Source organism: Ptychodera flava, assembly GCF_041260155.1.
Source record: "Ptychodera flava strain L36383 chromosome 3 unlocalized genomic scaffold, AS_Pfla_20210202 Scaffold_25__1_contigs__length_14229661_pilon, whole genome shotgun sequence".
Taxonomy (NCBI): Eukaryota; Metazoa; Hemichordata; class Enteropneusta; family Ptychoderidae; genus Ptychodera; species Ptychodera flava.
The window spans coordinates 8,901,236-8,921,603 of NW_027248279.1; the positions used below are offsets into that span (position 1 = coordinate 8,901,236).

The 20,368-nt window shown below is 35.5% G+C and overlaps 1 protein-coding gene across 13 annotated transcripts in view; it reads right to left on the reverse strand.

Annotated features, from left to right (window-relative positions):
• LOC139125284 (cell adhesion molecule-related/down-regulated by oncogenes-like) overlaps positions 1–20,368 on the reverse strand; it is a 235,847-nt gene that overhangs the window by 76,237 nt on the left and 139,242 nt on the right. The window contains exon 1 of one of the 13 annotated variants that reach the window (XM_070691378.1): positions 16,913–17,403. The exons of 11 other annotated variants lie outside the window; for them this stretch is intronic. The gene's annotated coding sequence lies outside the window, so the exon portion shown is untranslated. Of the gene's footprint in view, positions 1–16,912; positions 17,404–20,368 lie in introns of those variants that run through there. One more of the 13 variants, XM_070691382.1, reaches the window with a different exon arrangement.

A 20,368-nucleotide genomic window follows, 5' to 3' on the forward strand; every position in this document is an offset into this window, starting at 1 on the left:
TCCATTTAGTCAGTACTATTTTCCAATGCTACCGTCTCTATATTCCATTTAGTCATAGCTATATTTCCAATGCTACCGTCTCTATACTCCATTTAGTCATTGCTATATTTCCAATGCTACCGTCTCTATACTCCATTTAGTCATTGCTATATTTCCAATGCTACACTCTCTATACTCCATTTAGTCATTGCTATATTTCCAATGCTACCGTCTCTATACTCCATTTAGTCATTGCTATATTTCCAATGCTACCGTCTCTATACTCCATTTAGTCATTGCTATATTTCCAATGCTACCGTCTCTATACCCCATTTAGTCATTGCTATATTTCCAATGCTACACTCTCTATACTCCATTTAGTCATTGCTATATTTCCAATGCTACCGTCTCTATACTCCATTTAGTCATTGCTATATTTCCAATGCTACAGTCTCTATACTCCATTTAGTCATTGCTATATTTCCAATGCTACCGTCTCTATACCCCATTTAGTCATTGCTATATTTCCAATGCTACCGTCTCTATACTCCATTTAGTCATTGCTATATTTCCAATGCTACCGTCTCTATACTCCATTTAGTCATTGCTGTATTTCCAATGCTACTGTCTCTATACTCCATTTAGTCATTGCTATATTTCCAATGCTACCGTCTCTATACTCATTTAGTCATTGCTATATTTCCAATGCTACCGTCTCTATACTCCATTTAGTCATTGCTATATTTCCAATGCTACCGTCTCTATACTTCATTTAGTCATTGCTATATTTCCAATGCTACAATCTCTATACTCCATTTAGTCATTGCTATATTTCCAATGCTACAATCTCTATACTCCATTTAGTCATTGCTATATTTCCAATGCTACCGTCTCTATACTCCATTTAGTCATTGCTATATTTCCAATGCTACCGTCTCTATACTCCATTTAGTCATTGCTATATTTCCAATGCTACCGTCTCTATACTCCATTTAGTCATTGCTATATTTCCAATGCTACCGTCTCTATACTACTCCATTTAGTCATTGCTATATTTCCAATGCTAACGTCTCTATACTCCATTTAGTCATTGCTATATTTCCAATGCTACCGTCTCTATACTCCATTTAGTCATTGCTATATTTCCAATGCTACCGTCTCTATACTCCATTTAGTCATTGCTATATTTCCAATGCTACCGTCTCTATACTCCATTTAGTCATTGCTATATTTCCAATGCTACCGTCTCTATACTCCATTTAGTCATTGCTATATTTCCAATGCTACCGTCTCTATACTCCATTTAGTCATTGCTATATTTCCAATGCTACCGTCTCTATACTCCATTTAGTCATTGCTATATTTCCAATGCTACACTCTCTATACTCCATTTAGTCATTGCTATATTTCCAATGCTACCGTCTCTATACTCCATTTAGTCATTGCTATATTCCAATGCTACCGTCTCTATACTTCATTTAGTCATTGCTATATTTCCAATGCTACCGCTCTTATACTTCATTTAGTCAGTACTATATTTCCAATGCTACCGTCTCTATATTCCATTTAGTCATAGCTATATTTCCAATGCTACCGTCTCTATACTCCATTTAGTCATTGCTATATTTCCAATGCTACCGTCTCTATACTCCATTTAGTCATTGCTATATTTCCAATGCTACCGTCTCTATACTCCATTTAGTCATTGCTATATTTCCAATGCTACCGTCTCTATACTCCATTTAGTCATTGCTATATTCCAATGCTACCGTCTCTATACCCCATTTAGTCATTGCTATATTTCCAATGCTACCGTCTCTATACTCCATTTAGTCATTGCTATATTTCCAATGCTACCGTCTCTATACTCCATTTAGTCATTGCTATATTTCCAATGCTACCGTCTCTATACTCCATTTAGTCATTGCTATATTTCCAATGCTACCGTCTCTATACTCCATTTAGTCATACTATATTTCCAATGCTACCGTCTCTATATCTCCATTTAGTCATAGCTATATTTCCAATGCTACCGTCTCTATACTCCATTTAGTCATTGCTATATTTCCAATGCTACCGTCTCTATACTCCATTTAGTCATTGCTATATTTCCAATGCTACCGTCTCTATACTCCATTTAGTCATTGCTATATTTCCAATGCTACCGTCTCTATACTCCATTTAGTCATTGCTATATTTCCAATGCTACCGTCTCTATACTCCATTTAGTCATTGCTATATTTCCAATGCTACCGTCTCTATACCCCATTTAGTCATTGCTATATTTCCAATGCTACACCTCTCTATACTCCATTTAGTCATTGCTATATTTCCAATGCTACCGTCTCTATACTCCATTTAGTCATTGCTATATTTCCAATGCTACACTCTCTATACTCCATTTAGTCATTGCTATATTTCCAATGCTACCGTCTCTATACCCCATTTAGTCATTGCTATATTTCCAATGCTACCGTCTCTATACTCCATTTAGTCATTGCTATATTTCCAATGCTACCGTCTCTATACTCCATTTAGTCAGTACTATATTTCCAATGCTACACTCTCTATATACCGGTAGTCCATAGCAGAAAATGTCATTTCTGTCTATCTTCCACATCACAACTTCTCTATCTTGCTAATTCCATTTTTTTTGATATTTTCTACTTTCTTCATTTAACAATCTACTTTAAATTTCTGTCCTTCCTTTCAATCGATTTCTAATCCGCATAGTTACAATTCAAGTTATTGTAGCTACATACATTTCTAACAGAAGAATACATGGGCAGCTACAAACCATCTATTTTCCCCTTCTGCCTAAATCTAAAGAAATAACAATGTCAAATCTTGTCTGCTGTGCTAATCAGCATGGATGCTAAAACAATAATATATTCATGAAACTTGGTTTAACTTAATTTTTACAAACATCAACATCTCTTCATGTCCAAAGTTTGAACTATAATTAGCAGATTGTTGTAGAACTAGATCTGCTTCTTGATTAGGTTAATCAATAGACTGTAGACATAAATTGTTTGATCTCATTAAGGACCATCCCTTGATGATTATCCCTGAAAAGTTCTTACCTCCCAACTATTTTTAATACAATTATAACTGTGATGTCATGTGATGTATCTAGGCAACTACTTGTTTACAGGTTGACTTCTAATTATATAGCTTTTAGTTCCTGTTTGTGATGGACACAGTTGACCTTTGATCTTGGCATTTGAAGAAGACCCCGACAAGATCCCTTTATATAAACACCATTATGTTTTCCTAAAATAGCTGACCACAAGCGTTTGTCTTTTTTTTGTATATTTAGTCATGCTAGCAGTCTGCAGTCTCACATTTCAGCCAACTATTTATCTTTCATACACAAATGCTACAACACAATTCATACACAAATGCTACAACACAATTCATACACAAATGCTACCACACAATGCATACATAAATGCTACAGACACTATTCATACACAAATGCTACAAACACAATTCATAGTCATACACAAATAATACAAACACAATTCATACACAAATGCTACATACACAATTCATACACAAATGCTACAAACACAATTCATACACAAATAATACAAACACAATTCATACACAAATGCTACATACACAATTCATACACAAATGCTATAAACACAACAATCACATCCTAGTAAAGAAATATCTACATCAGAATTGCATTTCCGTGTTTCCTTCTGTTTTTTCCCGTCTACAGACTGTTCGTCTACATTTCCCATGAGTTCTCCTTACAGCCATATTTTGTTCTGTTCTTTTTTCCCAAAATCTTTCATTCATCTCATACATATTTGATTCTCTGATGTTCTGCTGCAAAGCAACTTCTGACCAGTTATCAGAGCAAAAGACATCAAGCATAACGCAACCTTAATGACAAAATCCTGTTTAGCTCGTATCGCTTCAAATTAATGAATGTTCCTTATGCTGCGGAAGTTATGCAAAATTTGTGGAACAGCATATTTGGAATACATGGCCTGGACCTGAAGAAATGACTGTCAAATGCTACAAACATGCATATGGGTAAAATGTATCGATCAAAGTTGGCTTTTTAACTCCACGCAATCACTCAAAATGTCATCTTTGTCATGAGCAGTGTTTCAGCCAGCTTTTGCTTTGAATGGGGACACAGTGACCCATAGTAGGTCTGAAAGGGGGACAAACTAAATTTTTGGGGACATGTAATGTATTTCAATAAAACAATACAGTACAGTGTCATTATGTGTCATTATGACCTGGTACTATATTTGGTGTTCAATAGGCAAGTCAGGTGAGTGCATTAACGGTCAGTAGCCAATGGTGTTGTGCAAAATTGTGCCAACATGAAACTTGCAGTATCATTAAGTTTACTGCTACCACGTGGTATGCACATAAACTGTAGGGCTCCAAGATGATTACCAACTCATTAGCCAAATCAAAAATCTTGTAGCCACTTTGAACATATTTTAGGCAGTTTATGATCTCAAGTGTGGCAACAACTTAACTTTCTTGGTATTCAGGAGTTCTTCATTTTTCAAATCAAAATGTTTTGTATTTTACATTAAAGAAATATTTGTTCAGTTTTATTGCATTAATTATGTCTTTTTTATGACATTAAAGTGATAGAAATATTTCATTTCTGGTGGTAAACTTTTACCACCAGAAATAAAATTAGGTAGCAATTCTAAAATCAGGTAGCAATGTGAAGTGTATATTACCAAAGATACAGAATATTTCTGTAGCATTCTGTCAGTGTTCACAGAATGACAACTTAATACATTTAAGCTACAAGCTCCTAATGTGGCAAATTTATGCAGTTTTTAAGTCATGATGAAAATTTGTGAGCCACACACATAAAAATTTTCTATGCAGAAGAAAGCATTGGGTAGCATAGTGGCAATGTAGATACAATTATTGTGGTGTTTAAGGCCCTGGTGTTGTGTCATAGTTGTGATCAAGCAGGCTCAATAGCATCTTAAGCATAAGTATTTTTCTTGAGACAAAAATGGTTTGGCCAAACCCAAATCCTGTAAAACAATACACAATATTGATATTGTTCATTTAATTTCCCAACGTTTTAGAGTAATCATTGTTTCAAAAGTAATGATAACATTTTAGCCCAGGAAATATTTCATTTATATTTTGATATCATCAAGAAATGTCTAGTGATGTTCACTATTATATCATTAAACTGGTGGAATCTGCAAAAATATTAAAATCATTCAGAATCACACCATTTCTTGTATAAGTTATAGCAGTTTGAAATATGCCAAATGGACAATTTCAATAGCTCTACATTTTGAATTGTTGCTTTGATGTTTAGTTACCATGCAAAATTGCAGCTGTCAAATGTGATGATTTGAATAAGCTTACTGCAAGTACTATTGACAATTTCCCTTTGCCATGACTCTTAATAAAGTATAATTTAAAACTGACAGTCAAGCTAAATGCCATTTAAATTGGAAGGCACCAAGAAATTTCTTTTTAACATAAGATTGTACCTATTGGCCCTCCCTAGGTGGTTTCTTTTGAACCATAATTGTGTACTTAAAGGGTCTTCATTCATGACATCACGTGAAATGACCCAGATTTGACCTTTCAGAAAACCTCAGTTTTTTCTCCTTTTCACTTGTACAATGACTCTGTTTGTGAAAGTTTCCTTAGAAATTATGGTTTTTACTATCAAACTGAGTAGCTGCAGGCCAAATTTTGATGCAAGCAATGTAGGTAAAACTTGAACTCAAGGACACAGGCGCTCCTTAGCTGGTTAGTCTGCTAAGTAGATCGATTTTCGGTTCGATTTATCGATCCCGTAGTCGATATGCCCGCCACTGCAACCTAAATACTCACAAGGTGTGCAACACAATCACTCAAAAAACACACCACCCGATTTGTCTACTTGCCGTGCGCTCACACAAAACATTCAGAACTACACTCCCGTATACCTAGTTGGATCACAAATTTAACCACCTCCTCGAAAATCACGCCAAAGAGCGTGTTACTCGCGTCATCTTGAAGAAATCGGCCGTGTTTTGAAGGACTAAGCGGGGTGAAATGCAGCCTGCAGAACGATTCTACCATATGATGTAATTTTTTCCACTGCTGATTGGCTAATCAACGGCCAAAACAAAGGTCACTGCAAGACGTCACTGGTGAAGTACAGTTGAACCAATCAGCAGTGGAAAAAATTACGTCATATGGTAGAATCGTTCTGCAGGCTGCATTTCACCCCGCTTGGTCTCAAAACACGGCCGATTTCTTCAAGATGACGCGAGTAACACATTCATCGGCGTGATTTTTGAGGAGATGGTTAAATTTGTGATCCAACTAGGTATATGGGAGTGTAGTTCTGAATGTTTTGTGCGAGCGCACGGCCAGTTTACAAATCCGGTGGTGTGTTTTTTGAGTGACTGTGTTGCACACCTTGTGAGTATTTAGGTTGCAGTGGCGGGCATATCGACTACGGGATCAATAGATCGATCCGAAAATCGATCCACTTAGCAGACTACCCAACTAAGGAGCGCCTGTGCGTCAACGACGACCGGTACGCGGCACTCCCCTATGCAGAATCAAGCCTCAGTGTAACGGTCTCAGTGTATTCATGGACGTTGTGCGTCCGTGATGTATTGTAGTATCGAACAGCAACAATGTTTGTTTTACGTACCAGGGAATTTGTAACTTTGTAGAAAGGAGAGTAAACTGTTTCAATACATTGCAACTTTGTAGGAAGGAGGGTAAACTGTTTCAACATCTTACAACATTTTATTGTTAGCCGTAGTTTTCTGTCCAGGAGGCACTGTCTAAAAATTCAATAGCCACTAAAATATGGCCTACTCAGATTGCGTCATGGTGACCCACAACGGTTATTTTTATCGGGACAAAACAAAAAAATTGCGTCAAGTGTCGCAATGCCGCACGCTGGCGTGAAACACTGCATGAGCAATTGACGACCTTCTGTCTTGACCTTGACATTGTTGGACAAATATCTGACATGCTGCTTGAGGAAAGCGGATGTTGACCTAATATTCCTGAATTTGAGGGTCACTTGGTTTGACTTGGAGTTTCTACCATGAAACAGATGTGAATTCAAATCACAGTAATAATTTACTTGCCCTCAAAGACGTTTAGTGACCCGTTTAAAATGAACAAATGTCACTTTTCCCACTGGAAAAACATTGTTGTAGCTGACAGCCATATGGCTAGCTATGATATCTTTAAGGGAAGTGGCCAATTTATGCATTGTTACAAGTTACCAGTTCTGTGTTCAATTGCAGTAGTAAAGCTTCTAACGGGAACCTTTTACTTTTACACAATGCAAGAATGAAATCTGTACAGAATAAAATATGATAATAAACATCTAAATACATCAGTGAAGGATTAAATCAGTAAAACAGGTATCTTTCAAAAATCATATACACCTATTAATCCTATGATGGTAAAAATGGAACACAAAAATACAAAAACCGCTAGATTTATCTCTAAAACCGGCAGCCAATAGGATTGTTTCAGTATTTGTAGTATCAAACGTAACTTATAGCAGCCAATGGGATTATCTCTGCATTCAATGTAACTTTTAGCAGCCAATAGGATTGTCTCTGCATTCGATGTAACTTTTAGCAGCCAATAGGATTGTCTCTGTATTCAATGTAACTTGTAGCAGCCAATAGGATTGTTTCAGTATTTGTAATATCAAATGTAACTTTCAGCAGCCAATAGGATTTTATCTGCATTCGATGGAACTTTTAGCAGCCAATAGGATTTTATCTGCATTCGATGTAACTTTTAGCAGCCAATAGGATTGTCTCTGTATTCAATGTAACTTTTAGCAGCCAATAAGATTTTTTTAGTATTTGTAGTATCAAATGTAACTTTTAGCAGCCAATAGGATTGTCTCAAAGAACTTGAACACTTTTGTCAAAATAAAGTATTTTCCCTTTCTAAGAAACGTACCTTATATTCCCACTGTTATCTGTCAGATTTGTGTGCATGAGGACCTTCATGTTTTCATAGTGCTTTCTGACAAGCTCATTGACAAACTCTTTACATGTGGTAAAATACAAATCTATACAGGCGTAACCCTACGATTTTAATGGCAATATCAATTTTTGCAAGTACCGTAAACCGAACAACACCACTCTACAAGTGCATCCCGCATACACACATCACATCACATCAACCACTTTGTTTAATTTCTATTTTTATGACAGGACTCATTAATTGTCATGGCAATGGGGCAGTTCCCATAGAAACAAATGGACCTAAATGGCAATTGATTGCGAAGGCATTTTAAGATCAGCTGTAAAATGGTTCTCAGATTGTGTTTTAGAATGTCCAGATGTATCATTTATGAAAAATCATTCTTCACAGTGAAATGACAGCCATGGATATGACAGCCATGGATATCACACAGTGAAATGACAGCCATGGATATCACATAGTGAAATGACAGCCATGGATATCACACAGTGAAATGACAGCCATGGATATCACATAGTGAAATGACAGCCATGGATATCACACAGTGAAATGACAGCCATGAATATTACACAGTTAAATGACAGCCATGGATATCACACAGTGAAATGACAGCCATGGATATCACATGGTGAAATGACAGCCATGGATATTGCACAGTGAAATGACAGCCATGGATATCACACAGTGAAATGACAGCCATGAATATTACACAGTTAAATGATAGCCATGGATATCACATAGTGAAATGACAGCCATGGATATCACATAGTGAAATGACAGCCATGGATATTACACAGTGAAATAACAGCCATGAATATTACACAGTGAAATGACAGCCATGGATATCACACAGTGAAATAACAGCCATGGATATCACACAGTGAAATAACAGCCATGGATATTACATAGTGAAATGACAGCCATGGATATCACACAGTGAAATAACAGCCATGGATATTACACAGTGAAATGACAGCCATGGATATCACAGAGTGAAATCACAGCCATGGATATCACAGAGAGAAATGATAGCTATGGATATTGCACAGTGAAATGACAGCCATGGATATCACACAGTGAAATGACAGCCATGGATATCACATGGTGAAATGACAGCCATGGATATTGCACAGTGAAATGACAGCCATGAATATTACACAGTTAACTGACAGCCATGGATATGACATAGTGAAATGACAGCCATGGATATCACATAGTGAAATGACAGCCATGGATATCACACAGTGAAATAACAGCCATGAATATTACACAGTGAAATGACAGCCATGGATATCACAGAGTGAAATCACAGCCATGGATATCACAGAGTGAAATGATAGCTATGGATATTGCACAGTGAAATGACAGCCATGGATATCACACAGTGAAATAACAGCCATGAATATTACACAGTGAAATAACAGCCATGGATATCACATAGTGAAATGACAGCCATGGATATCACACAGTGAAATAACAGCCATGAATATTACACAGTGAAATGACAGCCATGGATATCACAGAGTGAAATCACAGCCATGGATATCACAGAGTGAAATGATAGCTATGGATATTGCACAGTGAAATGACAGCCATGGATATCACACAGTGAAATAACAGCCATGAATATTACACAGTGAAATAACAGCCATGGATATCACAGAGTGAAATGATAGCTATGGATATCACACAGTGAAATCACAGCCATGGATATCACAGTTAAATGATAGCTATGGATATTAGTTCGGTTGTTTGAGTTTTCAACACTTTTTCATCAGAATTTACATCAATTCCTATAGAGGTGATATTTGATTAATATGATGTTTTGTTAAATAATTTGGATGTCAGTGAGCTGGTAATGTCTGCATACAAGTATGTAATGTAGGACAAAGCTAAAATCAATGCTTGTAATGTGTCTTAACTACAATTGCAGTAAAGTAACAATTCCTTACATATTTGGCATTTACACCTGTCAATGGCTTTGAGAAAAAAGCTCATTATCTGTAATCTTTGCCAAGTCAGCAAACATGTTTGTAAAGGCTACGAGACAAGCTCTTTTATCATCATTCCGACAAATATATTATAACTCTGGTCACATGACATACATATTGTGTTTGTAATAAAATGTAATTACATATGGTTTTGTTTCAGTCAACTTTGTGATTATACTTTCTGAAAGTTTTTGCATGGAGCAGTCGTCAAGGCAACCACACATAAGAAACAAAGGCCAAACACATGTCAGACTGTAGCTGGTACTAAAATTTACAGATCTTGGAGTGGTCCAGATAAGAACGTTTATTTAACCCCAAGACCTTATCCTTACATGCGAGTGTATAAACCATGAAAATCCAGCTCTGATAGAATTCAGTGAGATATTGGCTACATTTGATCAATTTATCATTCTCATACAACATACTATTGTCAATCCAATGTCTTCTTTATTTTTCTTTGTTTGTAACATGTTTCAAAATATGGCCACATCTTCTTCTGATTGGCTCGGATGTACACATAATTCTCAGAGGGGGCCTTCAATTGTCGGTTTTGTCTCCCCTGTCAAACTTTCTCAGCTGTGTTTCCATGAAACTTTAACTTTGAGAGCACAAACCAAGAGTCCTGATGTGTCTCTGGAAATATCAATGGTATTGCTGATACTGTACAAAATGGCTGCCTTGCTGTTTGTCATGGCTACATATCTAGCCCATAATTTCAGCAGCTTTCATTTATGCAAAAATGAAGTTTCAAAAGTTTTTCAGTCTTCTCATCAGCTTCATCACTATTTATCAACTTGTAGCTGCAGTGGGCTTTGTTTTGTATGTTTTAAAGGTTACGACAATTAGCCGAACAAACACAGATATTGACTTAGAACAACAGATACTCATTAGCAACACATATACGTATTTATTTGAGACCATATCTCTATTGAGAGTGTTACATCACAGTCTTGCCTAGGGGGACTTGCAATACCAGCCAGACACTTCCTCTACACTCCAAAACAGTTTCAAGTTTCAATGAATTGTCAAACCTAGGTTATAATCTAGCCACAAGATTATCCCACTGACTTCAAGAATGGATGAAATATCTCCAAAAGTAAATCACTTATCTATTTCAGATCTACTATGATATCTTTGCTGCTACTCTTGAACTATTTTGGACATCTATTTTGTTTTCATTGTCTATTTCTCTTTGTCTATTTTTATCTTTTGTCTTCTGTACTTCATATTCTCCTTTCACTGTCCATCTTCCGTCATAACAAACTTGTTCCTCACTTTTTGAAAATTTACTTGACTGAATGAATGAATGAATGAATGAATGAATGAATGAATGAATGAAGAGTTACTAATAGAAATTCTGATTTTTTGATATTTTCATTAAAATAATGATGAAATATTGGGTGGAAAAGTTGCATTAAAATAATGATGAAATATTGGGTGGAAAAGTTGCATTAAAATAATGATAAAATATTGGGTGGAAAAGTAGCATTAAAATAATGATAAAATATTGGGTGGAAAAGTTGCATTATAAAATATTGGGTGGAAAAGTTGCATCAAAATAATGATAAAATATTGGGTGGAAAAGTTGCATTAAAATAATGATAAAATATTGGGTGGAAGAGTTGCATCAAAATAATGATAAAATATTGGGTGGAAAAGTTGCATTATAAAATATTGGGTGGAAAAGTTGCATCAAAATAATGATAAAATATTGGGTGGAAAAGTTGCATCAAGAAAATGTTGTTGGAACTTTGCAAGAAATCTTTGTCACTGCCAAGTCAAGGTTTACAACTTTGTTTATTTTCACAAGTAAGTGATAGATGTCACAGCAGATAAACTGCCAAGTCTATGTGTGTTGGTGTAAATGCCACAGTCAGGTCATGTACACTGATCACTTTTAGACATAAATTGAAGACTCTGACATTCTGTTTTTATTTGCTGGAAGTTCAAGTCTTAATCTAAACAAACAGACTTGAATGGTGTTACCGGTAGTCTAAGAGTGTCTAAAGTACATTTGGATTTTGCTATCCCCCAGCAGCATTGTTTTATCCAAACAGGCTAAAATCTGGAGTAAGCTACTGATATGAGCAAATCTGAAGTCACAATGTGTCCATAAAATGAGATGTAATATTAAATGAATTATGCAGACTGACTAATGCTTGACATTGTTTCTCAGATCCCTTGAATTCATTGAAAATCAGTATTTGTTAGGTGAGCACTGAGATAGTTGCCAGACAGTGTACATGCTGGGCTACTTTTTGTTTTCACTGTCAGAGGGACTCTAAGTCCAGAATAGGCAAAGTACATCTTGTTTGCTTCATTGGCTATACAACACTAATGTACATTGGGCCTTGAAGCTAAATACCCTTTCCAAATGAAGGTTAAATTTACACAGAATATTTTGCGGCAAGTTTTGTCAAAGGCAGACACACCTACAACACCATCATCTGAACCAGGCAAAAAAATACAACACACAACTTCTATCTCTTAGCTGTATATCACCTGAGGCCATAACAATTTTTTTGCATATTTTGTTTTTGCAGCCATGAAGGTTAGAATTAGAAATCTCTTTCACATTATCTCATGGAGTTGTAACAGCAAAGTTGTTATTCTATCTCAATGATTACTTTCCGCTATCTATCCTACAATAATTTCATGATTTGCCAGACTGCAAGTCGGGACATGAAGACTCCAGCCACAAAATTATTTGATGCAACTGTTTCTAATCATTGTTTCATTTCCTGTCAATCTTGAGTTGTGCTATTCAATTCGCTAACAGAGAATCGTTTCTGAAATTAAAAGACTACGGAATAAAGCCAGCAGTTAAAACACCATGTCACTCACAGTTATACTATTAATGAGAGTACAATTTGACACGCTCTGGAATAAAAACCAAACTGATCCTTGTTCATTCATTTCTTCTTCTTTCACTAATTCACAGATAAATAGAAAGGTGAACAGACCTGTTTGATAAGTGACAACATTGTCAGTTGTATATTGTTGTTCTCACACCATTGATGTGATTTCTCCATTAAAATTCACAAGTAATTTTTGATTTCTTGTCATTTCACCCAGGTGAAAGCATGATTCAAAAAAAATTAAGGTAGTATGTGCCTCGAAAGTAAAAGACTTAATTTTTGCTCAAACTTTTCTCAATGACTCTTTGAACCATTATCTTTCAGAAGCAAAATATAGGGGCCACCTGCAAATTTTGGTACAAGAGAAACAAATAACCAAAGATTCACCGATATTAAAAATTCAAAATGGCCACCATCCCAGTACTTTTTTAGAAAAATTAAAATTTCAATTTTCGAAAAACTAAGTCAGTGGAAAGTTTTCGTACACCAAGAGCTTTAAAATGAACACCCACAAGTGGTATATAAGAAAAGAATTGTAAAAGTTTGAGAGTCTGAATATCTGTCCCTGATGTGCATTCTACGTTAAAAACTAAACTGACCTAAAATGTCAGCAAGTAACTTATGTAGAGGATGGAAAATTTCACTGAAAATGTTGAATGGCAAACTTCAACTCTGATGGCCTTTCTCTTCAAATCTTAATAACTCAAAATTAATCCTTTCTTCTACCCAAGCAATTCAATGACTGAGTACAGATTTCTAACAGATGAAAATCAAAAAACAACCTTTATTGGGATTTTTTCTGACTATGATATAGTTTTTACACCAGACACAACACTGATTTAGTGGTTACCCTGACAGATGCATGACTTATGGTCATGATAAATTTTGTGTTCATTTTGCAAACCTGTATACGTGATACCTGATACCCCCATCTTTTCAGTGGTTTATTCCAGGCATATTTTTGTCCAATCATGGGATGACTGTTAAATCATGCGGCAATTATTACTCTGTTATGCATTAAAAATATCAGACAGCTGTGATAGAGCAAAGTGTACAAAAGTCATGTTACTCTGTATGTTATTTCAATTGGATCACATTCCATTCTGTTGCAGCCAAAGATGGCATTACATGTCACAGGACAGTTGGATTTCAAAAGTCAAGGAATTTCCTGTCCAGCCAATGTCACTCAACTTTGCTCCCTATTCTCACTCAAGAACACTGCTGACAACACTGCAGATCTAGTTTTTCATTTTATCAAACGTTAAAGTAAAGTAGCCTGGTTATTGACTGATGCAGACATTAGTGCTGAGATCTTTCAAAGTTCTCTTTTTTATTGATGGGCTGGGAACTTTTATTCTGACATACCTAAAACTGATCATAGCATCATTACATATTGTAGTAAAACTTGCCAAACAAAACTAAAATCTGTCCCTCTTTCAATGACCAGCACAAATCTACCAGTACTTCATGAACAAAGGGTTTTACATCATAAAGAGGGATGTCACAGTGACTTTTCATCTTGGTGTAATTGTGACTATAACTTGCTCTGTAATCTTTTTAAAATTCAACCTTTGTTCTTACGTAGGAAAATATTTGATTTTATGTTTGTGCGTAAATGCCTTTTATCTTCTTATGACTCTACAGATTGTACAGGTTTTTATGGTCTATGCGTACCTAGATACTCTGCTAGACATAGACCTCTATTACACATCCCTTATTGTAGAGTTGATGTTACAAAAAATGGCCTGATTGGACGTACGTCACGACTTTTTAATGATATGATTGATAAGGTTTGCTATGTCGATGTTTTTGAACAATCTTATTCAACTTTTAAAAGATATGTTAATTTGTTTTTGTCATTGTTTGATTTTTAGAGTACTTTTTATTTGTTTAAATCCTTTTTTTTATTTTCTTGTCTGTACGTCTAAGTGGCTGCCTGATGGCGCTGTTGATGAGCAAATAAAGTAAAAAAAAGAAAAAAAATATCATTACTCGATACAAACTATGATTCCAGCCATTTTGTTCTAACTGCATTGGTTGATTCCAATATATGCGGCAAAGGGGTATTGAGAATACATCATTGAAATACTCATTGCTTCAACCATAAATTCAAAGAACAGAGAGATATGTATTACTATGACATCACAACCACACATACTGGTATATACAAATTTAAAGATAATCAACATTGTTGCTACAACTATTCATCTTTCATAACCATCACTAGATTGCTGTATTGAACACATAACATATTTATATTCTCATCATCAATTTGATGTTTTCTAGTCTTGTCACTTTCTCTCTTTCCTCTATGCCCATATTTTTCTGTGAATTTCAAACATTTTACGATGAACTGAAAACACTCAGTGTAAAAGCATCATGTTTTTCCAATGGAATGGTGGATATTCAAGCTAGTTTTCCGATTGTTTGATATCACTGATTCAGCCAGGTTCTTGGGATATCTATGTTTCTGGACAATTTAAATTTTTAATGATGAGATCTTCAGATCTTGGAGTATCAGGTTACTTGGACTAATTGTTGCTTCTATTCCACAAAACACAATAATTGGTCATACCTGAACCAGATTACAGAGACGGAAGGCCACATTTGGATTAATTCCCACCATCAAAAATTAGATCTGGGACAAGTGTTTTACAGACACACTGTCAGTTTTGTTCTCTTTGAAGCCAATCAGTCAACTTTATTTGCCAGTGTTAGGTATCCTGTCCAATGTAAGGACATGGTCTGAACTCTAAGAGATTTTGTTCTAATGGAAAACAGATTAGTGTTTTCTCAGGAAAGCACACCAGGTTGTCTGAGTTAATTAGCCAGGATCAAACGCAGTTCATTGATCCTACATATTCTTGGACTTCTGTCAGTATGCAAGGTTTTCCACACTGGAAGTGTGACCTTTGACCTTGTCGGAGAATGATAGTGGCCATTTTCATGATGTTGGAAATTGAGGAGAAGTATTTGTGTTTTGCCGCTGTGAATTGTTCATATCTCTAGAAACTTTCATGTGACCTTAAACACTGACCTACAAGTAGCAGGACAAACCTTGACATTGGAAATCAAAGCAATATCTCATCCCCTATCCCTAAACCCAAATTATCACTATAAATTCTTTGCCTGTAGATAATATCCGTTGCTTCGTGTTGGATTTTCACAAAACCATGAACTGTAAATGTTTCTACTCAGCGAAAAGCAGAAGAAAAAGTATTCAAGAATTTGGAATAGATCATCCATAGTCATATCATAGCATTCACAAAATGACTTGAATGTTAGTGAGTTATAAAGCAAAAACACATGTACACTCTCTCTCTCTCTCTCTCTCTCTCTCTCTCTCTCTCTCTCTCTCTCTCTCTCTCTCTCTCTCTCACACACACACACACACACACACACACTGTCACTTTAACTTAGTTAAAGACACAGTGTAAATTTTTTGTATTTCTCTTTGCAGTAACAACATTTGTACTGTTACTTACTACAATAGTATCAACAATTTTACTCCTACAATAGTATCAACAATTTTACTCCTGAATAAACTAAACAGTCCCTTCAAATGACATTGTTGTTTTTATCATGCTAATGGCGAACACTAAACTGAAAATATATCCAGCTTGCCTTTGCCACTACCTTACAGTCCCATGGATCCCCAGCTTTTCACTGCTACTATCTCATGGTCCAACAGATCCCATGTGGAAAGAGACTTGCAAACAAACAATTGGCTTTCCCCGCATTTACAACTTGTTTTTCTCAGAAGTTGCTACATGTCGTAACTGTAAAAAGCCTTTTTTGAGACCCTCTCATTAGATCCTAACATCAACACATAATGAAACTACGGTCTGAAAAGTAACAACTGCATTTTGTTCTAAACTATGTGTCAAATATCTGGCGCAACAAAGAATCACAGGGATACATTATATATGTGTTGTCTCCAAATTCTCAACTACATCTTTTTTCTGATAAACTTCGTAACTTCTTGGTTTTTTCTGGGAAAATTTCAGAAAACTCAGCATTAAACTCTTGGTGCTGATTCTAACATGTACTGTGTTGTGAACAAAGTCAAAATCTACTTGCTCAGATAGAGTATATACTTACAGACAATCTATAGAACTCTGCCAAGTCTTCTAAAAATCTTCAGACACTGGTTACCACTGACTTCTCAGATGCAAATCACCACTCAACGTATACACTCATGTCTAATTAAGTGTCCCTCTCTCATATATATGCTTATATATCATAAAAATATTGACGACAGATGTGAAAAAGTCACAAGTTCATACATGGATGCTAGAGTCATAGATATAACTATTTAGCCTATGTTACTGGTTTCATAGCTTGCGGCAACCATAATATTTGTCTTCATGGCTCCTACCGGCTTCTATTTCCAGAAAACACAACTTGTAAATCTCTTCTGCTCTGAAGAACATAGCAACCGGCCCGAAAGAAAGCTATGACCAGGAATAAACTGTCTCTTGTTCGGACGGACTGGACACCAAGTTTTGCACTGGTGTTTATCTAGGGTGGTTTTTAACATGTATCCATAAAGTGTAGTTAAGTGTCGCGATGTGATGACTACGTTTTGGACCTGTGTAACGCGGCGAATTGCTACTCAACACAGTTACACTGACTGGGATTGTGTTTATTTGACTATTGTTTGTAATCTGTGTAAACTATTCATCTGTACCCAGTTTACCCTTCTCTACTCTCTGTGTGGTCCATTCAGAGTTCAATCACAGTGTCAGCCAAAGACAAAAACAGGGACAGTCCATTTGATGGATTAGGGAGGGACAGTCCATTTGATGGGTTATGGAGGGATAGTCCATTTGATGGGTTATGGAGGGGGGAGTGAGGGGAGAGGTTTATCACAGTTGAGTGAAAAAAACAAGTCAGGAGAATGTACGTTTTCTATTGAATGCAACAAGTCAGCCGTATCGGTGAAGTGATCAAAGTTTAGTATTTCCTCAGAGGAGTTCCACTGGCCCACAGATATGATTTTAATATCATTTTTCAGATAATATGTTGTTAAAAACATTTTACACTTAAAAACATTATTTACACTTAATACAGGACAAATAGGGTAATATGAATTTGTACTCATTTCTGAGTAATCATTGAAATTTTTCAATTATTCACTTGGTCTTAAATGGTTAATTATAATCATTAAAATAACAATTATATCTACGAGAGAAGATACAAGTTTTGTTCAACATAATGGATTTTGAAGGTAGATTGATTCTGTATAGAGTTTGACATATTTTATTGATTTTCAGATATATCTCTGTTTCTGTTTTGTCATCGCACACTTGTCCATACACTGTGTCTTGTGTCAGGCAACCTTCACATTAAACTTGATCTTATTAAGTGATTTCTTGATAGCCATCTCACTGCCAACTGACTAAATAAAAGTAAATAAATTAACTTATTAACTTGGTTTGTTAATTAAACAAACAGACTAATTTAGTTAGTTCTATAATTGCCCTACTTAATTAATTACTCCACTGGGAGACTCAATAGTGCTCTTGTTTCACTTCAAATGTTCATTGCAAATATTTTCACAATGTTGAGTTAGTTTCCATAGTAACAAGCTTTAATGGTTGGAAAACCATAGATAAACAGCCTGTAATTCAGGGAAATTGACACTCAAGATCCTAAATATTTGAAATTCAAAATGGCAATTGCATTTTCTGTAACCTGTATCTGGTACAACAAATTCTAGTGTTCAAAATTTTATGTAAACTTTGACTAACATTATTGATCATTTTTGGATTGAAACTTCAACCAAGTATTCATAGAGAAATATAGATTGATAAGTCTATCTACCTTTGTAAAGTATTTCCCAAAAGACATTTTGATCCATTCAAAACCTTGTACTTGATTTAGTTACAGGACATGCACCAAGTACTGAGACTGAGGAACACAAAACTTGGAGGGGAGGCAGTTGTTGGGAGGGGGTGTCAAAGGCTAAAAGCACAAGCCAATCAAAGCCTTTACAATGCATTTCTTCCCTCTAGTCAAAATGAATAATTTGAAAACTACTGTTTGACACTTTGACCTTTAAAGCATGTTTTGGTTGCTGGCTGTACAGCGTTGACAGATAATGAACAGTTGTAAACAGAAACAGGACATCACTAACATTTCATAGAGTGTGTGTTGTACAAAATCAGCTTTAGTCCCCCAGTAGAGTTTTGACTTATTTGACTCCATGGGACACTGTTACATCTGCTAACTCTGCCCCTTTGATGTAAAGTCTATGGTGTGTACAAGACATGTACAGTGCCCTCTCACTATACTTTTCATTGTTTACAAGAATCAACCAATACAGTGAGTTCGTTGCAATGTTCAAATTAATAATGCTACATGATGCGGCAAGTGACTGTTGCTATGGAAACCACAAACTGATCATCATGTAGAGACCTGTATTGATGTCAAGGAGTTTGAAATATTTCAAAACAACACAAGACTTCTTATGAGTGAATTCTTACCAGCCTAGACATGACAACATAGATTTTTCACAGAGAACTGATCAAATGAGACTTACCATGTTTTCCTAACTGAGTCAAGTTCAATAAGAGTCATTTCACTTGACAGATGAAAATAAAAATTTGAACCTACGACACTTTACAACTGGTGTATAAGCACTGGATGTTACAAGACCACTTCTTCCTTGTTAAAATGATGTAACTTTGGGATCAATTCCTGGCTGTTAGTGATTTATTTAACCAGTGTACCATCAGTATCAAAGTCTAGATGTTTTGGTTTATTTAACCAGTTTACACCTAATAGCAAAGTCTAGATGTTTTGGTTTATTTAACCAGTTTACACCTAATAGCAAAGTCTAGATGTTGTGGTTTATTTAACCAGTTTACAACTAATAGCAAAGTCCAGATTTTGTGGTTTATTTAACCATTTTACAACTAATAGCATAGTCTAGATATCATCCTGATCTGTTTAATGGTAATGTTGAGTCAATAAACAGTGCTACAGTGAATAGGTTGAGTATTAATGTGCCTAAAAATGAACTTGTGATTTTTTATCAATCAATCAATTAATCAATATACTAATTTGTAATTGAATTGTTTCTCAATATGATTCAAAATTATTAAGCCAATACAAAAGACTTTGCATAATCTTTACAACTGTCCTTATCTGTTCCAATACACTTTCATTACTGTAATGGAAATGCTGTCACATGACACAGTCATGGAGATTGCTTCATCACACTTACTAACTTATAGATGCTCATAGCTCATTGGTTTTTGACAAACTAAACTAAATGAAATAACAATACCATCTAAATACCTGTATTCATTTCCATCACTTATCTGAATCACACATACAGACTGAAAGTCAGTACATCAATCATACAAAGTACAATGACAAACCTTGATTTTCTCATTCTGGCAAATGACATGAACCATTACTTTCTGACAAGCAGGTCCAAAGATCAAAATTTCACAGAAATTTGTACCTGATACCTTTTGAATGGTAGTATACTATGCTCTGGTGATGAAATGACTTGGTTGTAAGGTGCACCAGATACAAACTGAGTTT